General features: G+C 27.1%; 1 long non-coding RNA gene across 1 annotated transcript in view; it reads right to left on the bottom strand.

The window, feature by feature from the left end:
• Positions 1-1,017: 1,017 nt before the first annotated feature.
• The window catches only part of LOC122509158, a 309,869-nt gene continuing 288,641 nt past the window's right edge, over positions 1,018-22,245 (bottom strand). Inside the window, exon 7 of the long non-coding RNA XR_006302315.1 lies at positions 1,018-1,103. This is a non-coding gene — a long non-coding RNA (uncharacterized LOC122509158). The remainder of the gene's footprint in view (positions 1,104-22,245) is intronic.

Raw genomic sequence — 22,245 nt, 5'->3', positions numbered from 1 at the left:
AGTGTTATTAAAAATGAAGTGAAAAGAATGTAAACTGAGAGTGACTTGAAAGCGAAGTGTAAGCAATCTGAAAGTGAAGTGAGAGTAAAAATGACGTGAAATCGGGGCATTTCTAGCAACTTTGACTATTTTCGAAGTACATTTTACTTATTTTTACAAAAAAATTCTTCGAGCACAACAACTTTTACTTTGAAAATAGTAAAAATTGCAAGAATGCACAGAAGTTCGAGACAGTTTAGGTTTCACTTTGTAAATATAGTAAAATTTACTTTATATTTTTTTCCGTGTATATATAAAATTTATAAAAATAATAATTTTAGAAAATTTTTAATTGCTTATTATGAATGCAAATGTTTTTGTATTTTTACATTTGTCAATATTTTTAATAATCATTAATGAGCTTTTATCAGTTAAACACATTATTACAAGTAATTAAATGTAAAAAATGTTAAACATTTTTCATTATTAAAAAACATGAAACATCGTCAATGCTAAACATTTTGATTGTTTTACAGGTCAATTGCATACCTACACTGTAAAAAATTTAGGGAGTTAACGGACTCGGGAGTTGGGAGTGAAATTTTTCGAGTTAAAAATCAACTCCAAAAAGAGAGTTAATTTCCAACTTCCTTCATTCAACACCCGCGCGAGTTATTTTTTCCATGGGGAGTTAGAATTTGGGTGTTAAATTTTAACTCTCTTTATTTAACTCCCCTGGCATTAACTCTCCAATGGGTGCGACTTTTATAGAATCCCCTGGGGAGTTAAAATTTAACTCCCTTTTTTTACAGTGTACATATCGTATATATAAATCGAAAATTTTTCATTCTTTTGATTTTTCTCAAAGAGTGCTAAACGGATTACCTTATTTTTGGTCTTAAAATTCATAGAATTTCATAATTTAATGCATTCTGCAAGAAAATTTGAGGTAAATTTTCCTTCTATTAAAAAAAATACACCGTGGGCTCTAATATGTGCAAAAATTATGTTAGTGTAGTATTAGAGTTTAGACTTACCCATTTTTTTTTAACAGGTCAAGTACGAGGACAAAACGTCGTTTTCTCCTTGTAAGATTCGCAAATGCCACAAATCTTTCTTCTTGGCTGTAACAATAATTAAAAAATGAACTATTAGTACTTAAGTTCTTATAATTATAAGAAATATTTAGTTTTATTTTTTATTAAAACAAATTTTAAGTAGGTACTAATTTTTTATTTAAAAATAACATTTTAATAACCGCTTTGCGCGGGTTTTGTTTTAATATAAAGTACACATATTTTGTATACATTCAAACTTTAACCCTCTTGGCAAAAAACTATGTTCGTTCCAAAAGCGTTCACGCAGTTCTCTTGAAAGTATCAAATTGATAAACTATATAAAGTATGGATCATATTGATGCCAAAAATTTGGATCAATTTTCTATTTTATCCATATTTTTGTTATCAATTCGTTGCAATATAATACTTTTAAGTTAAAAGTAAGTGTTTTTAAAACGTTTTTAGAACGTGTCACGTCCACCAAATAATGTTCTAAAAAATTTTAAGGGAAGTTCAAATAATGTCCAAGAACATTATTTGGCGGACATAAAATGTTCTATAAAAACGTTTTAAGAACGTTTTTGGAACGAACAAGCGGTTTTTTTGTCCAGAGGGAAGAAAATTTACATATATACAAATTTTTAACCTGGGTATCAAGTTCCTTCTATCTTGATGGACACTTGTAAAGTTCATGGAAGACACGACTATATAGAGTCGTATCCTCAAAATACTACAATAATTGTATATATACGAGAGGGCCAACTTTAAAATATAATCAAAACTTGTATTCGTGGGAGATTTTTCATAAAGTCAGGAGATTCCTGTCTCATTTCAAAAGTAATCAAGAAGCATTCAGATCCACAAACTACATGCAAATCTCACTCACAATACTGGCTTTTTACAATATTTTCTTTAGACCTTCGTTCAAAAATAACTTTCAATATGAAATAAATAAAATATTCCTGGCACTCAGGAAAAAAAATTATTCCTCTTAACTTTCCTTGTAATATTATTAATACACTGAAAAAAATTTATTTGATTCAAATAACCGATTAATTCACTGTTATCAATTACATACTTAGTTGAATCAAAAAAATTGTATTTAAATAAATTAAATGGTATTTGTTTCAAATACCATTTAATTAATTCAAATAAAAATTATTCGGTTCAACTAAATATTTATTTGATAATAGACAATTAATCCGTTATTTGAAGCAAATAAAATTCTTTTTCAGTATTTTTTTAAACAAGTTTTCAAATGTTAATTAAAATTAATTTTCTTTTCTGTGTTTTTGTCTAATAGATGCATTTTGGACTGAGTCATGAATGCGTGAAAACATGGAAATAGTTGAGCCCTCATAATGTTTGAAATTGGTTTATTGTTTGAATGAGCATTTATAACTTTAATATATACCTATAGAATGCATTCTTTCTGCCTGATAAACACTTAAATGAGCGTATGAAATTTATTTGTCACGTACAGTTTTATACGTGTAATAAACGAGTGGACAATTGATTATTGCATGACGTTAAGTAAAACATAATTGCTTCCACTAATTGTTATCCTTGAATTTAGTTAGAGTTAACAAAAACAAATATTCCTAAATTAAGAAAAATTATTTTCTTTTTCCTTAATTTAAGCATACGAAAAGAAAGTTAATATAAAATATTTTAAATGTATTTTACAATTGTAGGAGAAAATGAGACAAAGCGAAGCAGGAATACTAAACTATTAATTAATAAAATTAATATGAAATTTAATAAAGTTATATTACAATTTGTTAATTGTAGAAAGATACCTAAGAAGCTAAAAATTTAAGGTTATGTTTGTAATTTTAAAAATGGATGTATACACAAAGAGGATCAACTCTCAATATTAGCAACTGATGTTTAATTCTTTATTTTATATAAAATCATTAATAAAAAGTGATTTTAGTTTTAAATTGAACACAGAATCTTTTAATTAAGGTAAAAACAAGGACAAACATAACCTAAAATTAATTTGCTTCTATAAGCATCTTTCTTCAGAGCGCGGCGTCACATTTTAATAATAATTAATGTTCTTAAAATTATTATTATTACACAAAAATAAGTCTAAAAGCGTTCAGATTTTAAAACTGCAAAATGATTGAAACCTAATTTTAAGTTTTTTAAAAATAGATTGTAATTTTTAGAAAAAAAAGAAAACCATACTGTGAAGGTCAAAATTTTCAAAAATGGTTCTAAACGTTCTTCTTGTAAATCGTTTTAATTAAAAGTGACCTAAACGTAAGATTTATTTTTTTATCTTTCTTCTTTTGTATATAAATATTTCATTCAAATTCCTCAGTCTTAGAATTCGAGTACAAAATGTAAAAAGTTAGTAAGAAAATTAAATTTTCCAAAAGTTTCGTATGAAATGTTAGAAAAATGTTTTTTCTGACCCATTTGTTTTACATGTACACTGATGTTTCCAGAATCGATAAATTTCAGCGCGCATCTTGAAGAGGAAAAAAAAACTCTGACAGAGGGGAGAAAGAATTATTTTAAAGTTTTGGAAAAAATTAAGCTACTGTATATAGATATTCAGTAGCGCGTGCCTGAAGGTCTTAGATTTTCTCAATAAATGTTACGAGATCCTTTCTAAATTCCAAAAAAACTATCAGGGGTAAATCTTTATTGATATAAGAGATGCAGCTTGGCCACAAATTGACTCGAATGTCTGTTCTTCAAGTCGTGCATCAAGAAGGATTATCATCCTGCACCCATATGCAAACGTTTTCTTATTAGCTGTTGACACTTTATTTTTTCCGCATGGACCAACAGCCCTCAAAAACCACATATAGAAACCCATAGTTTTTCTAATACGATCACCCATTAAAAACAGTTTTAATGGGTGATAAAGCAATGTATAATTAAAAACACTTTTTTGTATAGTTTAACGAAATAAAAGAGAGATTATGCTTCTTTAAAATAAATTTAGAGAAGCAAAAGAAATCCATATGACTGATGTTAAAACTTTTTCTTGAAAATAGCAAATTGATATCAAAGTGGATCAAATTGACACAATTTGGATTAACAAAATTCAGTTTAAATTTGTGCAGTTTTTAAATTAAATTCAATAGTTTTACTTAGCAGCGGAATAAGGATTTTTGAAATGCGCCATCATCTAAAATTCAAAAAATTTATTTTTCGCCAAAATGTTGTTTTTTCTATAGTGCTTTATATAAAAATACTATATCAAAGGATTTGACAAAAAAATTTTTGTTATTATTATAAACAATTAAAGTTTTTAGACATTTTAAAAAAAAAAAATTAATTAAAAAAAATTGTTAATCGATTTTAATGATACAAATGGTATTTTTTTTAGTTTGAGTCAAAGTTTTAAATAAAATTTTTTTTGTAAAAAAATATTTAAGTTTAATAAATAAATAAACTATGGAAGCGTTCACAAATGATGTCACACAATTTTTTAGTATTTTAGACCCCCCCCTCCCCCCTGTCACGCAATTTCATGCAATTTCCTTTGTAAAAATACATTGTGTCACGTTTAGTAGAGACCCCCCCCCTACCCCCAAAAACGTGACATCATTTGTGAACGCTCCCTATTTATTTATAACAAATTAGCAAAAAACCATGTTCCCAATCGAATTTTAAAATGAAAAAAATAGTACTTATTCTTTGATTATCACTGAGTAATATTCCGTTGCGAGAAAAAAATGGCACGGCTTTGACAACTGACTTATTTAAACATTTTTAATTTAATTGTTATTTAATTGTTGTTGTTTTCTTCATAAACTGTACCTAGGGTTAGAAATTTCTAGTTTTTTCATATATTACTCTCTAAATCTGAATATGTGAAATTTTACTTATTGTACGTTATAAGTCGTCCTCTCGATCAATAAGTGCATATACACTTATAAATAAGTGAATTTTTCACTTATTCTGAGTGAAATTTCACTTATTATAAGTGTATATGCACTTATTGATCGAGAAGACGACTTATAACGTACAAATATGTGAATTTTCACATATTCAGATTTAGAGAGTATGCATTTTTTGTAACTAAAACATTCAATTATAAGAAAACAAAAAATTAATTATATAAACATTATTTAAACAATTTATTTTGTTAATTTTATAAATTTAGGTACTGTACTTAAAACTAGAAATTCCTAGGTTTTTCTCAATTGTGCAATTTTTTATAACTTAAACACTGAAGTATAATAGAGAAACTAAAAATTTATTATTTAACCATTGTTTACACAATTTATAGTTCTTAATTTTTCAATTAATTGTATTTAGGGCTAGAATTTTCAGGATTTTTCTCAATAATAATTTTGTCATCAATAGATTTTCGTATCATAAAAAAATGCATAATATAGAAAAAAACTAGAAATTTTTAACCCAAGTCCTGCTCGGGATTAAATTTTTTTAAATAAGTCAGTTGTCAAAGCCATGTCATTTTTTTCTCAACGAAATATTACTCAGTGATAATTAAATTGTACTATTTTTTCATTTTAAAATTCAATTGCGAACATGGTTTTTTGCTCATTTGTTATAAATAAATAGTTTGTTTATTTATTAAACTTCAATATTTCTTTACAAAAAAAAGTTTATTCAAAACTTCGACTCAAATTAAAAAGAATGCCACTTGGATCATTAAAATCGTTTAAAAAATTTTTTTAATTAATTTTTTTAAAAAATGTGTCTAAAAGCTTTAATTGTTTATAATAATAACAAAAAAAATTTTTTTGTCAAATCCTTTGATATAGTGTTTTTTTTATATTTAAATAGGAAAAACAACATTTTGTCGAAAAATAAATTTTTTTAATTTTATGGCACGTTTCAAAAATTTTAATCAGCGTTGTTCTTTTTCGGATTTAATTTAAATGTACGCTTAGTTTTATATGTGTTTGTGTATGTTTATGTGAACGTGTATGAATTTTGTGTATATGTGTATTTATATGTGTATGTGTTATTATATTCTGTATATGTACATGCACAATTTTACTGTGTGAGTTAATATAATAGAGGATTTTTTTAATTTGCCAATATGCAGTTTTCCTGTATACAGTTGAATTGTGAGCAATTGATTCCGCCCCTGCAAACAGTTGGTGATTCGTTGAGATGAAGAGTCGGTACAAGAATGACGTTTCATCGTTAAAAATGCGTCTCGCATGTCTGATGTCTGTGGTCCTATTATAAACACACTTCTAATTGGCATATGTGCTCAAATAGTTCACATTATAAACCAACCACTCCTCGCCTTTTCTTATTAGCACTATTAATATATATATCTTTCAAACTGTCATACAACTACAGAAAATATTTATTAAACTTTACTCGAAATTATTGTCAACAAAAACAATTTTAAACATTTTTAAAACATGTAAAAAATTTTATATCAAATTATAATTTTGTTATCCTCTAATTATTATACAATAACAGGAAACAAATACGGTCCAAGTTGTAAAATTGAATCCTAAGAAAATAAAGTGTTATTTTAACACCGAATTTAGTGTTAAAATAATACACAACAAATTTTATGTCTCTGTCTATGTCCTTTACGATTAAAGATTAAACATTTTATATATAAACATAAAAAATTGTTTGAGAAACAATTGTTTGTTAAAAAAGACTATAGGTGCGGTTGGCGCATAAGTGAAATATCTCTAAAGTAGTTAATTTTAGAGAAATGCGTCCATTGTTATAACAAAAATGTAATAAATACAAGAAAAGAAATTATCATGAATAAAAGGAGAACAACAAAAGTCAAAAATTTGATAACCATAAAGAAAACGATTTTTCCACTTTAAGTGAAAAACTATTTGCAGTTCCATGGCTAAATAGCGATATAATAATGAGGAAACTCGTCCTCGAGTATTGTTGGGAATACGGCATAAAAATTGTAATTTCCACGCGAGCCTAATCAACTTGGCCAATGAGACTTATTGATTTGGCCATGAGTTATATTGGGCGAGAATGGGATTTTTAAAGTTTAAAGGACACGCGCCCTTCGCTTTTCATGATTTTTTGGTCCGTGTCGACCGTCACCGGTATATTTGGTCTCGGGCTCAAAATCTCTTGGACATTAAGCGGGTATTCTCGACAAATAACTGGGCCCCATGGGTCATTTTGTGTATGAGGGCTCACGCGACCAGAATATTTCGCTTGTTTGTTCGTTCGCTTCACCCACCCAGCAGGCGACATCATGTCTCGTAAGGAAAATTGCTCATTCACGATACAACGATATCTCCTGGTGTGAGATGTTCATGTACCCCGAAATTGCGCGTTAACGTGTCAGTCGAGCGTGACCGCTCCCCTGATGTCTTTACAACTATGTAACTATGCATGAATTGGTCCTTCAGAGGTAGCCCACGCACAGCGTGCGCAACGGGAACACATTCAGAAAGACAAGATGAGGCCACGAATTTTTCGTCGCACTCTTCCTCCTTCGATTTTTAAAGACTTCATTTTCCAGCACACTACTCCTCCTCGTACAAATTCGGGCGCATTATTCTCCTGTTGCTTCAATTTGGGACGTATGTCCTTAATCTTTTGTCAGGTTTTTTTTAGGAGCATGCCCATACTGAGATATTTACTTCTTATTTATCTATAGAATATACTTCATCAGATTTTTTTTTTGTATAATGTGACATTTCCTTGCAGTTTGAGATTGAGTCCTCTACTGCACTAAGCACATTGCTGATTTGCATAACAATACTTGTTCCATAGTTTTGTAGACTCATAAAGATTTACTTTAAAACGTAGTTTTTACCTTAGAATAATGAAGTCATTTTCTAGAGGGTTTTATGTGCTTCTAATTAAATACCAATCAAAAACAAATTTAATATTTTTACACCAACAAATTAATGAAATTATTGTTTACAATCATTTTAAACAATCAAAATATTTCACAGGAAAAAAGAAGTGTTATTTTAACACTAAAAGTAGTGTTAAAACAACACGCAACATTTTTAACCGACACTGTGTGATTTTAACACTTCATTGGTGTTAAAATAACACTAGAGGGTGTTAAATTAATATACATTTTTAATAGGGTTAAAATAACACAAAAATTGTGTTAAAACAACACCATCTGAAAAGTACACGCAACAAATTTAACACATATTTTTTTCTGTGATAACTAAATATATTTAGTTGCTACGGTAACATATAACAGATATTAGCGTATAGCAACAAAAACAAAATATTTAGACAGCAAACATATTCATTCTACTCAATTTAAAAATTTAAATTTTTCGGAAAAAATTCCATTCGGGAAAATCGATTCGGGAAAAAGGTATTCGGGATTTTAAACATTCGGGAAATTAGACAATTGGGACAGGGCCTTTCGTGATATTGGTTTGAAAAAATGACCGGAACAGTCCACTAATACATATGTATTAATTTTCCAACTGTTTCCCTTAAAAAAACAAAAAAGTAAAATAAATTTTGATACAATTGATGGAAAAATTATTTTCAAACATGGACGGAAAATATTTTAACCCTTTTTGTCTTTTATTTTGTTTAAAAATTGCAGTAGATTTTGATATCTATCGCAAATTATAGGAAATATTTTTCGAACCCAAAAAAATTGATTGTTATAATTTTGGAAACATTTTTTGAAAAAAAACTTTATTTTTAAGCTGAAAATGTTGAAGAAAATTATTGTCATTCAATAATTTTTATAATTGAAATTATCTTCAATTAGTTAGAAAACTAACTAAATGAAGTTTCAAATAAAAAAATTGAATAACAATTGTACTTTTTAGCATTTTCATACAAAAAATAGTTTTTTCTCAAAAAAATGCTTAAAAAATTATAAAAATTTAATTTTTTTGTTTGGCATTTTCTTTATTGATTCAAAAACATATATTTTCTAGAAAATTACGCTTCAAGAAGTATTTGAAATGACAAAATATCTCGCTTCCAAAAAGTATGATCTTTCATTTAGGCATTATTAGAAATTTTTATTCTTTTTTGGAAATTCAAAATGGCGGCTCAAAAATGTCGGAAAAAATATCAAAAATTTTAAATAGGCTGAAAAACAAATTGCAGACATTTTCTCATTACATGTGACTAAACTCAATATAAAAGTAACATATCTATTATAAATTTTTACTAATGACTAATATTTAACAATATTTTAAACAATTTTTATAAACAAATTATGATTTGAAAGATAGAAAATTGTTGAAAAAGATTTTTTTTTCATATAGCTCTTATTTTTATATTTACAATGAACATTGATGATAAAAATTGTTTAACATTATTATTTAACAATTGTTTATAAACAATTTTATAAAAAATTAAGAATTGACAATAATTTAAGCTAAAAAGAATATTTCCATTTTCCATCGATTTTTTACTATTTTTTTAATGAATCCTTCAGATAAAAATTATTTATTACAATTATTTAACAACTTTATAAACAATTTCTATATACAAATTTTGAATTAGCAATAAAGAAGGTTAAAAGGTTTTTCTTCCACCATTTTTTCCATGGGATTAATGAATCTTGAAACTTATATGTACTTCCTAATATTTGCAAATAAAGTTATAGACAATTGTTGTAGACAAAGTAAATATTAATAACAATTAAATATGAAAAAAATCGTTTTTTCTTCAACTATCCTTTATATAGGATTAATAAATATTAACGCTTCTTAATAATTTTCAACGAAGTTATAAATAATTCTTATTTAAACAAATTATTTATTAACAGTAATTGAAGGTAAAAAAATCGAGTTCTTTTTACTATTTTCTTGTAGGATGAATGAAATGTTATGCATAAAATTTTTCGTGAATATTTTTCAACTAAGTTATGAACAAATTATAAATTAGCAATAATTTTCAACGAGTGTAACAATTGTTGCATGTTATTTTAACACCAAATTTAGGTTTAAAATAACACTTTGTGTTTTAACAGGATAGTGGTAGAAAAAACATTTTTTTGCACTTTTAATTGTTGTTAGTATGTAGTTTGTTTATAACAATTGTTTATAACTTTCTTGAAAAATAATAGTAGGCAAATATAAACTTTAAAATTCATAAATTCTATATATAGAAAAAAAAAGTTATTTTATCACCTTCACTTATTGCTAATTCGGAATTTGTTTATAGAAATTGTTTATAAAGTTGTTAAATAATTGTAATCAATAACTTTTATCTCAAAAATTAATTTTTAAAAACAGTAAAAAAGTCGGTGGAAGAAAGAACTATTTTTTTCAGCTTCAATTGTTGTCAATTCTTAATTTGTTTATAAAATTGTTTTTATCATTGTTAAATAATAATGTTGAACAATTTTTATCTTCCAACATTTCATTGCAACTATAAAAATAAGAGCGATGGGAAAAAACAATGTTTTTCGACAATATTTGTGTCTTTCAATAAAATTGTATCATATAGATGTTCGTTTTATATTGAATTTAGTCATTTGTGATGAGAAAATATCTGTTATATTTGTTTTTTGCATATTAAAAATTTTAGATATTATGTCCGCCATTTTGAATTTCGAAAAAATAAAAATTTCCAATAATTCCAAATTGAAGGTAATACATTTTGGACGTGATATTTTGTTATTCCAAAGTTTTGCTGAAGCAATTTCAAATCAAAAATACAGTTTTAATGTACTGTCACCCAAAAAATGTGTGCTTTTTTTGTTTAAACAATCATAATTTTTATTCTTAAGTCAAAAGCTAAATTTTCTTGTCGATTCTGAAAGAAGAATAAAAAATGTTTGTAGCCCATCATATTTTAAAATTTCGAGTACAAATGTAATGGAATAAACGGACTTCGGATGAAAAAGATTAACCTTCTGTTTATTGGAATTGTCCAGTAAATAAATTTGCTAAATTTATTTTCAAAAAAATGAATGCAATTGAATATTTTTTTGATTTTGACATGACTCCATGTGTATTCTGATTAATGATAATTCTCGTGGATGTTGATAGTGTTGAAATTCGAGTCAATAGAAACTGTAAACAAAAGACCATAGTCAGTATAGAACCAACGATTTCGGCAGATCGTCCCTCGCAGTTAAATTAATCAACGCTTTAGGATCAAAGATCTAAAAGCTGTTGAAGCAGTTTGTTTATCGTTCGGCTGCTGGTCGCTTTGAGCCCACCAGCGGAGCAAGATTTGGCCCTTCCTGGAATCTTTTTGCAGTCTAATCAGCCCACCAACTGATGTGGTCCAGCCCCTCATCCTCTTATATTTTTAATTTCTCTCTCTCACTCTCTCCGAAAATATATCAAATAGAATCAAAGGCAGTTTATTTTCAATTTTCAACTAAAGTTTATAAATAAATAAAAATTGTCCAAATTCGCAAACACGTCGCAGTTTTCTTGAAAGTATCAAATTGATGCCAAAAATTTGGATTGATTTTTCATTAGATACATATTTTTGGTATCGCAATTCGTTGCAATTTGATACTTTTAAGTAATAATTTCAGAAAATAAAAATTCTATTTATTATTTTTATTCTATTGTATATATCAATGCGTGTTATGAAGAAAATAGATTTGGATTTGAAAAGCCAATGTCTTTTTGGCACAAATCAATTTCCGCAAGTCACGTGACACTGAATAGAACCGTGACGAATAAAATTGTTATCGAGAATGTTTCACGCTTTTCAATATATATATATTATTGAAGGCACACACATCACTCCCACAACAATACTGGTCCAAATGATTTCCTGTTATTGGTCCAGTAAAAATCATAATGTAGCATGTTTATTCAAAAGAACGTTTTCTTCAAAAATCAATTTCTATACCTTTAGTGTCATACAAAGAAAAACAAATTTTTCCATGGAAACTATATAACCTCTTGAAATTTCATTTTTAACATTTTCAAATCACGATTTATGCATCACAAAGCATTTTTTTTCAATATTGGGGCAATGTTGTTCAGAAATATTTTCGAATAACAGTCAATATTTCGAGAGAGCAATATTAAAAAATACAGTCAACTCATCTCGATGATTTAAAAAAAAATTCACATTGTGAATACCAAAACAGGGTGTTTACTTAGAATTTTATTAAAATTTTGTTTAAATAATTGAATTCTTTTGGAAAATTTTAATAAAACAGTAAATATTGAAAATAATTGAATTTATGAGAAGAATTTTATCATTTATAAAGATAAAATTGAAATTTTGTCAAGAATTTTTTCACATGCTTGAACATAATTAATTGAATTTTTGTGAAGAATTTTATTACTTTTGAAAATAATTGAATTTCTGCAATCATTTGTAACTTCTCCAAAATTCAATTTATTTTTGCTTTTTCAACCAAAATTCTCCTATAAATCCATTATTATTTTTAATAATTTTTAAAATAGTTTTTGAGTATTTCCAAATTTATTTGTTTAAAATTTAATTTTATGAAATTTAAAAAAAATCAACTCTAAAGAATTCTAAAACCTAAAGAATTGTTAGTTAAAAGAATGAAAAATTCAGATTTTTAAAGATTTTAATTTTAAATCTTTTCAAAATTCAATTATTTCTAAAAATTCACGCTATAATGCTTATAATTTTTAATTATTATCTAAAATTTTATCTAACATTAATTTTTAAATCAATTTTTATTAGAAAATTCTACAAGAATTCAATTATTTTAATACGAAAATAAATAATTTATTGAATAATTGAATGTTTCTCAAAATTGAATTCTCATAAAGAATGTTATCAAAAATTTTTTTAAATAATTGACTTCTTTTAAAGAATTGAGGCCTTAGATCCAATAACTAGCCCGACGCTCGGAGGAACGCGCAACTGACAGTCAGTGAGCAGTGAGCGCCTCTGGGCCACTCACTGCTACCCGACTGGTATTAGCGCGTGCCTTCGAGCGTCGGGCGAGTTATTGGATCCAAGGCCTCAATTATAATAATAAAATTTTTAAGAATAATCACATTTTTAGAGGAATTCGATGAAAGATGTATTAAAAATAATTGAAATTCTATGAGTTTTATTATTTATGAAAATAATTGAATTCCTAAAAAGAATTTAATTATTTATGTTTCTGATAAAATTCCTTATAAAAATTTAATTATTTTCAAAAAATTTAATAAAATTCAATTATTATCAACAGAAATAATAAAATTCTTTGAAAGAATTCAATTATTTTTAGAAATTGTAATAAAATTCTTTATAAGAATTAAATTATTCTCATAATTTTGATAAAATTCTCAGCAAAAATTCAATTCTTTTCAGAAATAATATTTTTATTATTTATGAGAATAATTAAATGTTTTCGTAGAATTTTATTAAAATTTTTGAAAATAATTGAATTTCGAAGAGTTTTTTTTATTTATTTTGTTAATTGAAATTTTTATGTGAATTTTTAAAAATTTTTTAACATAATTCAATTTATGCGAAAAATTTTATTACTTTTGAAAATAATTGAATTTTTGCAATCATTTGTAATAAATAATTTATAAGTAATAATTTGATGATAGTTCTTCAAGAATTAAGTTATTTAGTTGAAAAATAAATAAATTATTGTCAAAAATAGTAAAAATTGAAGAATTTGTATTAGAATTCGTGGTAATTTCATAACTTATAAGACACACGGAGAGAAGGGCGTAGTAGATTCTACTGACATGGCAGTTAAATCTTCTTCTTCTTCTTCTTCTTAAATGACTTCTGGCTCAGATACACTGAGCAAACAGTATATTCTACTAAACAGAGAGGTGTCGTAGTGTATTATACTAAACATACAGTTGGCGCCACTAACCGGTGCACTAAATGATTTACTAAACGCGTTCTGTCACATTTACTGCAACTCTTCTCTCCGTGCAAACATAATAAGACACCAAAATTCGGAATTTTTTTATAAATTCTAAAAATTTAATTTTTTCCAGTACTTTTGATAAAATTCCCTAACTTTTCACTGAATTCCCTGACCTGTGGCAACCCTGTAAAATAAATTCAATTTTTTGATAAATTGAAGTTGATTTTGGATATTCCTATGAAATTTTAGATACTAAAAACATTCGATAAATAATAACTTTGATAATTTGAATTTTTTTATATACCTTTGAGATTCAATTTATAATAATATATTATAGATAATATTTTATAAAGAAAATTTTGATACTAAAAACATTCGAATAATAAAATTTGTATCTTTTTATGTTCCTTGAGATTTAATTTATCGAGAGTCGACTGTATTTTGTTTTATTTAAACCAAATATAATTTCTTACAATCTAATAAAAATATGTTTGTCAACTGAGTCGATTAAATTATGGAAAAAACGTTTGTTTAGCACAAATACAATTTTTAGTTGAACCCTATGAAATTTATTAGTAACAAAAAAATGCATTAACAAATGAAATTTATTTGAAACTAAGAAAGTCGACCCTCGATAAATAGAATGTCAAGGAACATAAAAAACTTCAATTATCAAAGTTTTTATTTATCGTTTGTTTTTAATATAAAAAATTTTCTATTAAGGACCCAAAATCAACGCTTCAAAAAATTATCAAGAAATTCAATTTATCGAAAGTTTAATTATCAAGAGACAACTGTAAAATATATTTGTAAGTTCAAAATAAATGATTTAGTATAAACTATGCGAGTAAAATGGTATATATGAGAAAAATTGTATTTAAACCGAATATAATTTATTTCAGTTAAATAAAGGTTTATTTTCCTCAGAGGCTACTAAACTATATTTATTTGTTATAAGTTAAAATTTTATTCGACATAAATAAATCATTTATTTGAACTGCAAATAAAAGTCTAGTTATTGGCTCTGAGTAAAATTTTTTTCTATGTGCGTGTATTTCTTTTCTACAGATGGAGAGAGAAACAGATCGATGCTCATTAATAGATTAAAGATGTGTTGTGTTATAACAGCAGTATCAAATAAACATCATAACACATGGTCAATTTATGGCGTTGATCTCTTCCTTCTCCTCTTTATCGCCAACCACATAAGATTGAATTTCACAAATGGTTTTAATATGCAGTGGCATATTATAAGGGAAGTTATCTAACACCATTGGCATAAGCTTATATAGATTATTAGTTCTTATACTGGCTTTTATTTTTAAAAATTTAAAGTCAGTTACTTAGTGTCAAAATTTTACAAATTAATAATTATAGAAGAGCTATCTTCTCTAAACAAATTAATTAAAAATGTCGCATTTGGACATCGAATTGACTTTGACGTCAAATTTATTTTATAATTTAGAATTTTAATTAACTTTTGTTTGGCGCCAAATTCACTTTGATTGTGAATTAGATTCAAAATGAATTTGGCGTCAAAATCAATTCGAAATCCAAATGAATTTGGCGCCAAAGTCAATTCGACCTCCAAATTAATATTCATTTGACATAAAAATTAATTCGAATTTTTCAAACATAAACACACAGTTTTTCTGCAGATATCAAATTGAGACAAAAAACGAATCAAAAGTGTTGCAACACAAATATATGAATAAAATAAATAAAAAAATATCCACAAAAATTTAGTTTCTATGCATAAAAGAATTTTAATTATTCGTTCGATAAATTTAAAGGAATAACGAACAAGATAATTTCTTGAAACAAAAGAAAAATAATTTCAACAGATGTTTAAACGTCAACTTTACTTCTGTGTATTTATGAAGATAAATAACTCACTTTATATCTCAATTGTTGATACAATTTCTAATAGAGGCTACTGTTCACTTTATTTTTTCTTTCATTCAAAAAAACATTATATGCGTAATTCGAGACAAGTACACGTTTCGTAGACTCGAGCTTTCCAAAAGCTTACCGGACAAGAAATGGGGATCTGTTTTATTTCATAGTGAAGATTACAAACGCGCTCCTTGTATTTTGATGGTGTACGTTTGTTGTCAGACTTTGCGGCTACGAACTCTTATATTTACTGCTTGTGTGTTTTAAAAAAAAAAAAAAAATTTGAGAAAAAGTCAGCAGCGTGAAGGAGCAATTCATTTTTTAAATACAAATTTAAGGTACACTACTTTTTAAATATAAAAAATTGGAAAAATAATCAGCTCGCAAGGACAAGAGAATGTTGTCCTGCGCTGATATTTCTGAGCAGTTTTAAAAACACGTTTTAATAATTAATATAATTAAGTACAATTTTTAAGAAATAATTATTAGGACGAAATTCTGAGAAACTAATAAATATGCCCAAATAGCACCCTCTAAATCTGAATTAGTAGAAAGTTACTAATGAAATGACGAAAAGTCTTCCACCAAATGATTTAGTAATAATTTTACTAACAAATAGTGAAATTTTACTAATTATTAGTAGATTTTACTAATTGCTTAGTAGAATAATACTATACTAATAATTAGTAGAACTGTTTTATTAATAGTCGATAAAACAGTTTCACTAATTCATTTAGTGAAAAAGTGACTTTCAATTAGTGGAATTCTACTAAAACATTAGTAAAATATTACTGAAAATTAGTAATATTCTACTAATTGAAAAGAGGAAAAGTCTTCAATGAAAACTACTAAAAATTAGTAGAATTTTACTAATTCAGATTTAGAGAGCAAGTAATCCACACTGTAAATAAAATTTTTGGAATTTTTTCCAAGAAGTTATAGTACACTGTCAAAATCAATTCAATTTTACGAAATTTCGATTATTCGGAAATTCTTCAATTAAATATAGGTATGTATAATATTAGAAAACAAAAATTTCAAATAATTTCAACAAAAATTTAAGTAAACTTTTTCAAAAAAAATAATTCTACATAATTGTTAGTAAAAGTATAAAAAATTCAATCTTTAATTAAAATTTAAAATGAAATTCATTTTTAAATCAAAGGGCCTAGCGGAGTAAGCATGCAAAATCTGCCCCCGCTCAAAAAACTTTGAAATTCTTGTTACATGTTGGCAACATTAAGATAAAATTTTTCACCAAAAATTTTTTCAAAAAATGTATTTTTGTAAGAGTTATGGAGGGGGAAAGAAAAATCAAAAATTTGTTTTTCTCGAAAACCACTAGATCGATTTTAATGAAATTTATATGTATTTTATAAATTCATAAGAGGAATTTAAAAAAAAAATTCAAAAAATTTTGACCGAAAAAAACCAAAAAAAACCCAAAAAAAAAATTTTTTAATTTTCAAAAAAAAAATTTTTGGTCTTATTTTAGAGATACTACTTTGGAATTTTTACAGAAAATTCTCCTAAATGTGTACTTTTAAGAAATATTTTTGTCGATTTTTTTAATTGGGTACCACATAGTTAAAAATATTAAAATCCTAGGTGGCGCATCATTCCGGCTGAAGCACAATGTACCAAGTCATTTTGAATTTTGAAAATTTAATATTACATTCGTACTGAGTGACCCCAGAAACGCATAATTACTAAATTTCAAGGAAATTTAAAAATAATCAGTTACTGGATACATTGTGCTTCAGCCGGAATGATGCGCCACCTAGGATTTTAATTTTTTTAACTATGTGGTACCCAATTAAAAACATCGACAAAAATATTTCTTAAAAGAACACATTTAGGAGAATTTTTTGTACAAATTCCAAAGTAGTATCTCCAAAATAAGACCAAAAATTTTTTTTTTTGAAAACTAAAAAATTTTTTTGGGGGGTTTTTTTCAGGCAAAATTTTTTGAATTTTTTTTTTAAATTCCTCTTATTAATTTATAAAACACATATAAATTTCATTAAAATCGATCCAGTGGTTTTCGAGAAAAAACAAATTTTTGATTTTTCTTTCCCCCTCCATAACTCTTACAAAAATACATTTTTTGAAAAAATTTTTGGTAAAAAATTTTATCTTAATGTTGCCAACATGTAACAAGAATTTCAAATTTTTTTGAGCGGGGGCAGATTTTGCATGCTTACTCCGCTAGGCCCTTTATCAGATAATTCTGGTGAGTATCGTCTCGGCAAGAATGAGAATCTCGCGAAAATAATTGAAATTGTATGCTTTTGGAAAATTTTATTAAAATATGTAGATATTGAAAATAATTGAATTTTGGAGAAAAATTTTATTATTTATAAAAGTAATTCAAATTTTGTCACGAATTTTTAAAAATTTTTGAACAAAATTGAATTTTTGCAATCATTTGTAACTTCTCCAAAATTCAATTTATTTTTGCTTTTTTAACTAGAATTCTCCTATAAATCCATTATTTTTAATAATTTTTAAAATATTAAAGGTGAAAGAAGTTAACAATGATAAATTCATTTTCCTTTGATTTTTAAAATAGTTCTTTAAAAATTTTAATTTAATTTTATGAAATTTCAAAAAAATCAATTCTAAAGAATTCTAAAACTTAAAGAATTGTTAATTAAAAGAATGAAAAATTCAGATTTTCAAAGATTTCAATTTGAAACCTTTTCAAAATTCAATTATTTCCAAATATTAACGCCATAATGCTTTTAATATTCAATTATTATCTGAAATTTTAACTCAAATTAATTTTTAAATCAATTTTTATTAGAAAATTCTTCAAGAATTCAATTATTTGAATACAAAGATAAATAATTTCTTGAATAATTGAATATTTCTTAAAATTGAATTCTCATAAAGAATTTTATGAAAAAGATTTTTAAATAATTGAATTCTTTTGACGAATTTTAATAAACTGTTTAAGAATAATTAAACATTTTTCAATGAATTTGATTAAAATTGTACTAAAAATAATAGAAATTCACCAAATTCTTTCAAAATTAGTTATTTAAGAATTTTTAAATGTCAGATTCATAATAAACGACCGGAAAAGAATTAATTTTCAAAACAAATGAATGCAGATAAATCTACAGAAAAAAATGCTAACGAAATTGAAGAATTCAAATTATATTACCCTACTAATAGTCGGCGTTTGTTATTTGTTTTCATGTATTCAGCTTCACTTTTGAATAGTCCTCAAAAAGGTGTAAAATGTTTTGAATTATTCTGAATCCTTGGAAGTGAGATAACGAATAGAGATGAGAAGAAAAAAGTGACATAGCTCCCAATTCGTAGAGGCAATTTTTGGCACCTGGTGTCGCGCACCTGGAAATTAGAGCTCTCAGCAGGTCACGAAGAGCGGCACAGTTTCATCGTGGCTTCGTACTCTTTACATTTACATTAGAGAAGAAAACGAAGGGCGAGTCACCGAATGATGGATCTATATTCAATGAAGAAAGAGGAAATGGATGTGAAGGCTCGGGAGAAAAACAGCAAAGCACCGACAGAAGAGGCGTGAATGGAGAGATGATTGGATAAAGAAGCTGAGAGCCTTGTCCGGTTCATTTTTAAAGTCAAACCGAATGGAATATTGAGAAGTCAATGAGCCGTAACAATGTGAGGACTTTGCGAATATCTTCTTTACCTATGGACACGGCATTAACACAAAAAAGAGAGAAAAAAACCTAGTGCTATTCTTTTCATTCAAAAACACCTATACCACAACGAACACGCATCTCTCAATTCCATTTCCAACAAAGTTTATCAATATTTTAAGAAAACCTCGCCTACTATTTACAAACGTCTATTTTTTATTTACTTACGTTTATTTTGAATATCGAAAAAACTCAGTATTTGGATCTATTTTTATTATCAACAAAAATACGAAATGTATGTTTAAGTTTCTATTGTTATTTATATTTTCAATTCTAGATTTACACCAAAGTTTTCTTATTATAAATTCATGTATATATATACCATCGCAGTAAATGTTTGAAAAGAATTTAAAAAATTTCTCAGGTGTTAAAATTTATTGCAGGATTACAGTAAACATTTTGATTGTCTACTTTCGAATGAATCATTAAAATTTTTTCATATAGTTGAAAAGATATTTTTATGACAACCTATAAAAAATTGAAAATTCAAAGTCGTTTTAAAAAAATATATAATTGGCAGCATATATTATATCTTTGTTTTAATACCTATATATACCTCTTTATATTTGGACTATTAAATTATTTTTGAAAAAGGAAATTTTTCTAAAAATTTTTATAGACATTATATTATATTAAATTTTACAACAGTAGACAAAATTTGGTTTCCGATATCGTGAGTTGTGAAATAATAAAAAGCGCTCATTTGCTCGAATGGTAGGCCATATAGAATCGAATAACCCTCGAATGAGAGTCACCCTTGATATTAATGGTGAGCTATAAATATTTATACGCGCAGCAAATGTACCCAATATACATATGCGTAAACTCCCTTGAAAATGTTACACTATCCTTTTATCGATGTAACCAAACGCCAATTATCGACGCCTCCAAGGAGCGAAAGGTGAAACTTTATACGTGTCGATCCTGCACCCCATCAGGATTTACATTCTTTTTTTCCTCTTTTTCTTTCCATATACGCATCTTCATGCAAGTGCACCAGATGGAGTGCACATAAATCCCAATTATAATTATTATCAAAGTCAGATATGCCTTAAATTAGTTGTAGAATTAGAAATAATTAGTTTTTACACTGTTAAAAAGAGGAATTCAACTTAATGACAAAAAGATTGAAACATATGTTGTTTTATAATCTCGCAAACGTGTGAATCCTCTCTTGTTATTAGATAAACATTTTTAAAAATTTTCCGTGGATTTCAGAGAGCACAAGGTGAAGTCATAAACGCTTTTAAGATAACAGGAGGGACTAAAAAAAAATTTTAGCATCACATAACAATATATTCCGAGAACAGGAGGAACTAATAATCGATTTTGAGTGAAAAGAAGAAACTAATAAACGATTTTGAAAACCCGAGAGGGAATTATAAATGATTTTTAGTGAACGGGAGGAACTAATAACCGATTTTTAGAGCACGCGGAAGGGAATAATAATTGAATTTGAGAGAACGGGAGAAATAATAAAACGATTTTGAGAACACGGTAGGCAATAATAATCTATTCTGAGTTAATGGGAGGAACTAATTACCAATTTTGAATGCATAAGTATTAAGATAAATAAATTAATTTGAGTAAACATGGAGATTATAATAATCGAGTTTGAGAACACGGAGGAACTAATAAACGATTTTGAGTTAATAGGAGGAACTAATAAACGATTTTGAGAGCATAAGTGGGACTAATAAATGAATTTGAGTGAACGGGAGGAACTAATAAACGATTTTGAGTGACGGGAGGAACTAATAAACGATTTTAGTGAACGGGAGGAATTAATAAACGATTTTGAGAGCATAAGTGGGACTAATAAATAAATTTGAGTGAACGGGAGGAACTAATAAACGATTTTAAGTAAACGGGAGGAACTAATAAAGGATTTTGAGTGACGGGAGGAACTAATAAACGATTTTAAGTGAACGGGAGGAACTAATAAAGGATTTTGAGTTACGGGAGGAACTAATAAACGATTTTAGTGAACGGGAGGAATTAATAAACGATTTTGAGAGCATAAGTGGGACTTATAATAGTTATTTTCGTAACAAGGGCGCAAAATAGGTGATTGCGACGATGGCGAAATGAAGGGACCGAGGGGACACAATTTCGCGCCCGAGGCGAAGCCGAGGGAGCGAAAGTGTCCCCGAGGTCCCGAAATTTCGCCAAAGTCGTAATCACCTTTGCGCCCATGATGCGAACATAATTTTTTGTCCTAACTGCATGGAAAGTATGGCATTGAGGGCACGCACGATTAAACGCTCATATTAGTTAAAAATTAAGCTCTATATAAACATTATATCGAATGAAGTCTATAATGATAGAAGTTTTAAAATAGAAATAAAAAACAATGTATTCTGGAAACATAGTATTTATTTAGAACGTAGTAATTAATAATTGAACAAAACTGAAACAAGAACTTTTAAAATTGACAATTTTGATAAACGAAATGGGAACAAAACCAAATATCTCATTATTTTTTTAGAGAAAATAAAAAAAAATTGCAAATTTTTATAGACAAAATAAAACAAGTTGAAAATGTTTGCAGTTTTATAGTCAACATAAAAAGAAAGTCGAAAATGTCGCATTTTAATGAAGAAAATCAAATAATTAACAAGCGGGCGCAAAATACTTTTCCGCCCGCTCGGAGGTAGGGGAAGCGGGCGGAAAATACTTTACCGCCCGTTGACGTCATACAAGCGGGCGCAAAATACTTTACCGCCCGTTGACGTCATACAAGCGGGCGCAAAATACTTTTCCGCCCGCTTCCTCCACTCTCGGGCGTAATGTGTTACATTGCGCCCGCCTTAAGTGCCCGAAATGACATACTTTTCGTGCAGGTAGGACAAAAATGAATTTGAGTGACGGGAGGAACTAATAAACGATTTTAAGTGAACGGGAG

Source organism: Leptopilina heterotoma, unplaced genomic scaffold (genome assembly GCF_015476425.1).
Source record: "Leptopilina heterotoma isolate Lh14 unplaced genomic scaffold, ASM1547642v1 Lhet_6, whole genome shotgun sequence".
NCBI classification, from domain to species: domain Eukaryota; kingdom Metazoa; phylum Arthropoda; class Insecta; order Hymenoptera; family Figitidae; genus Leptopilina; species Leptopilina heterotoma.
The sequence above is the reverse complement of the archived record's forward strand: the minus strand, read 5'-3'. Positions and strand labels throughout refer to the sequence as shown.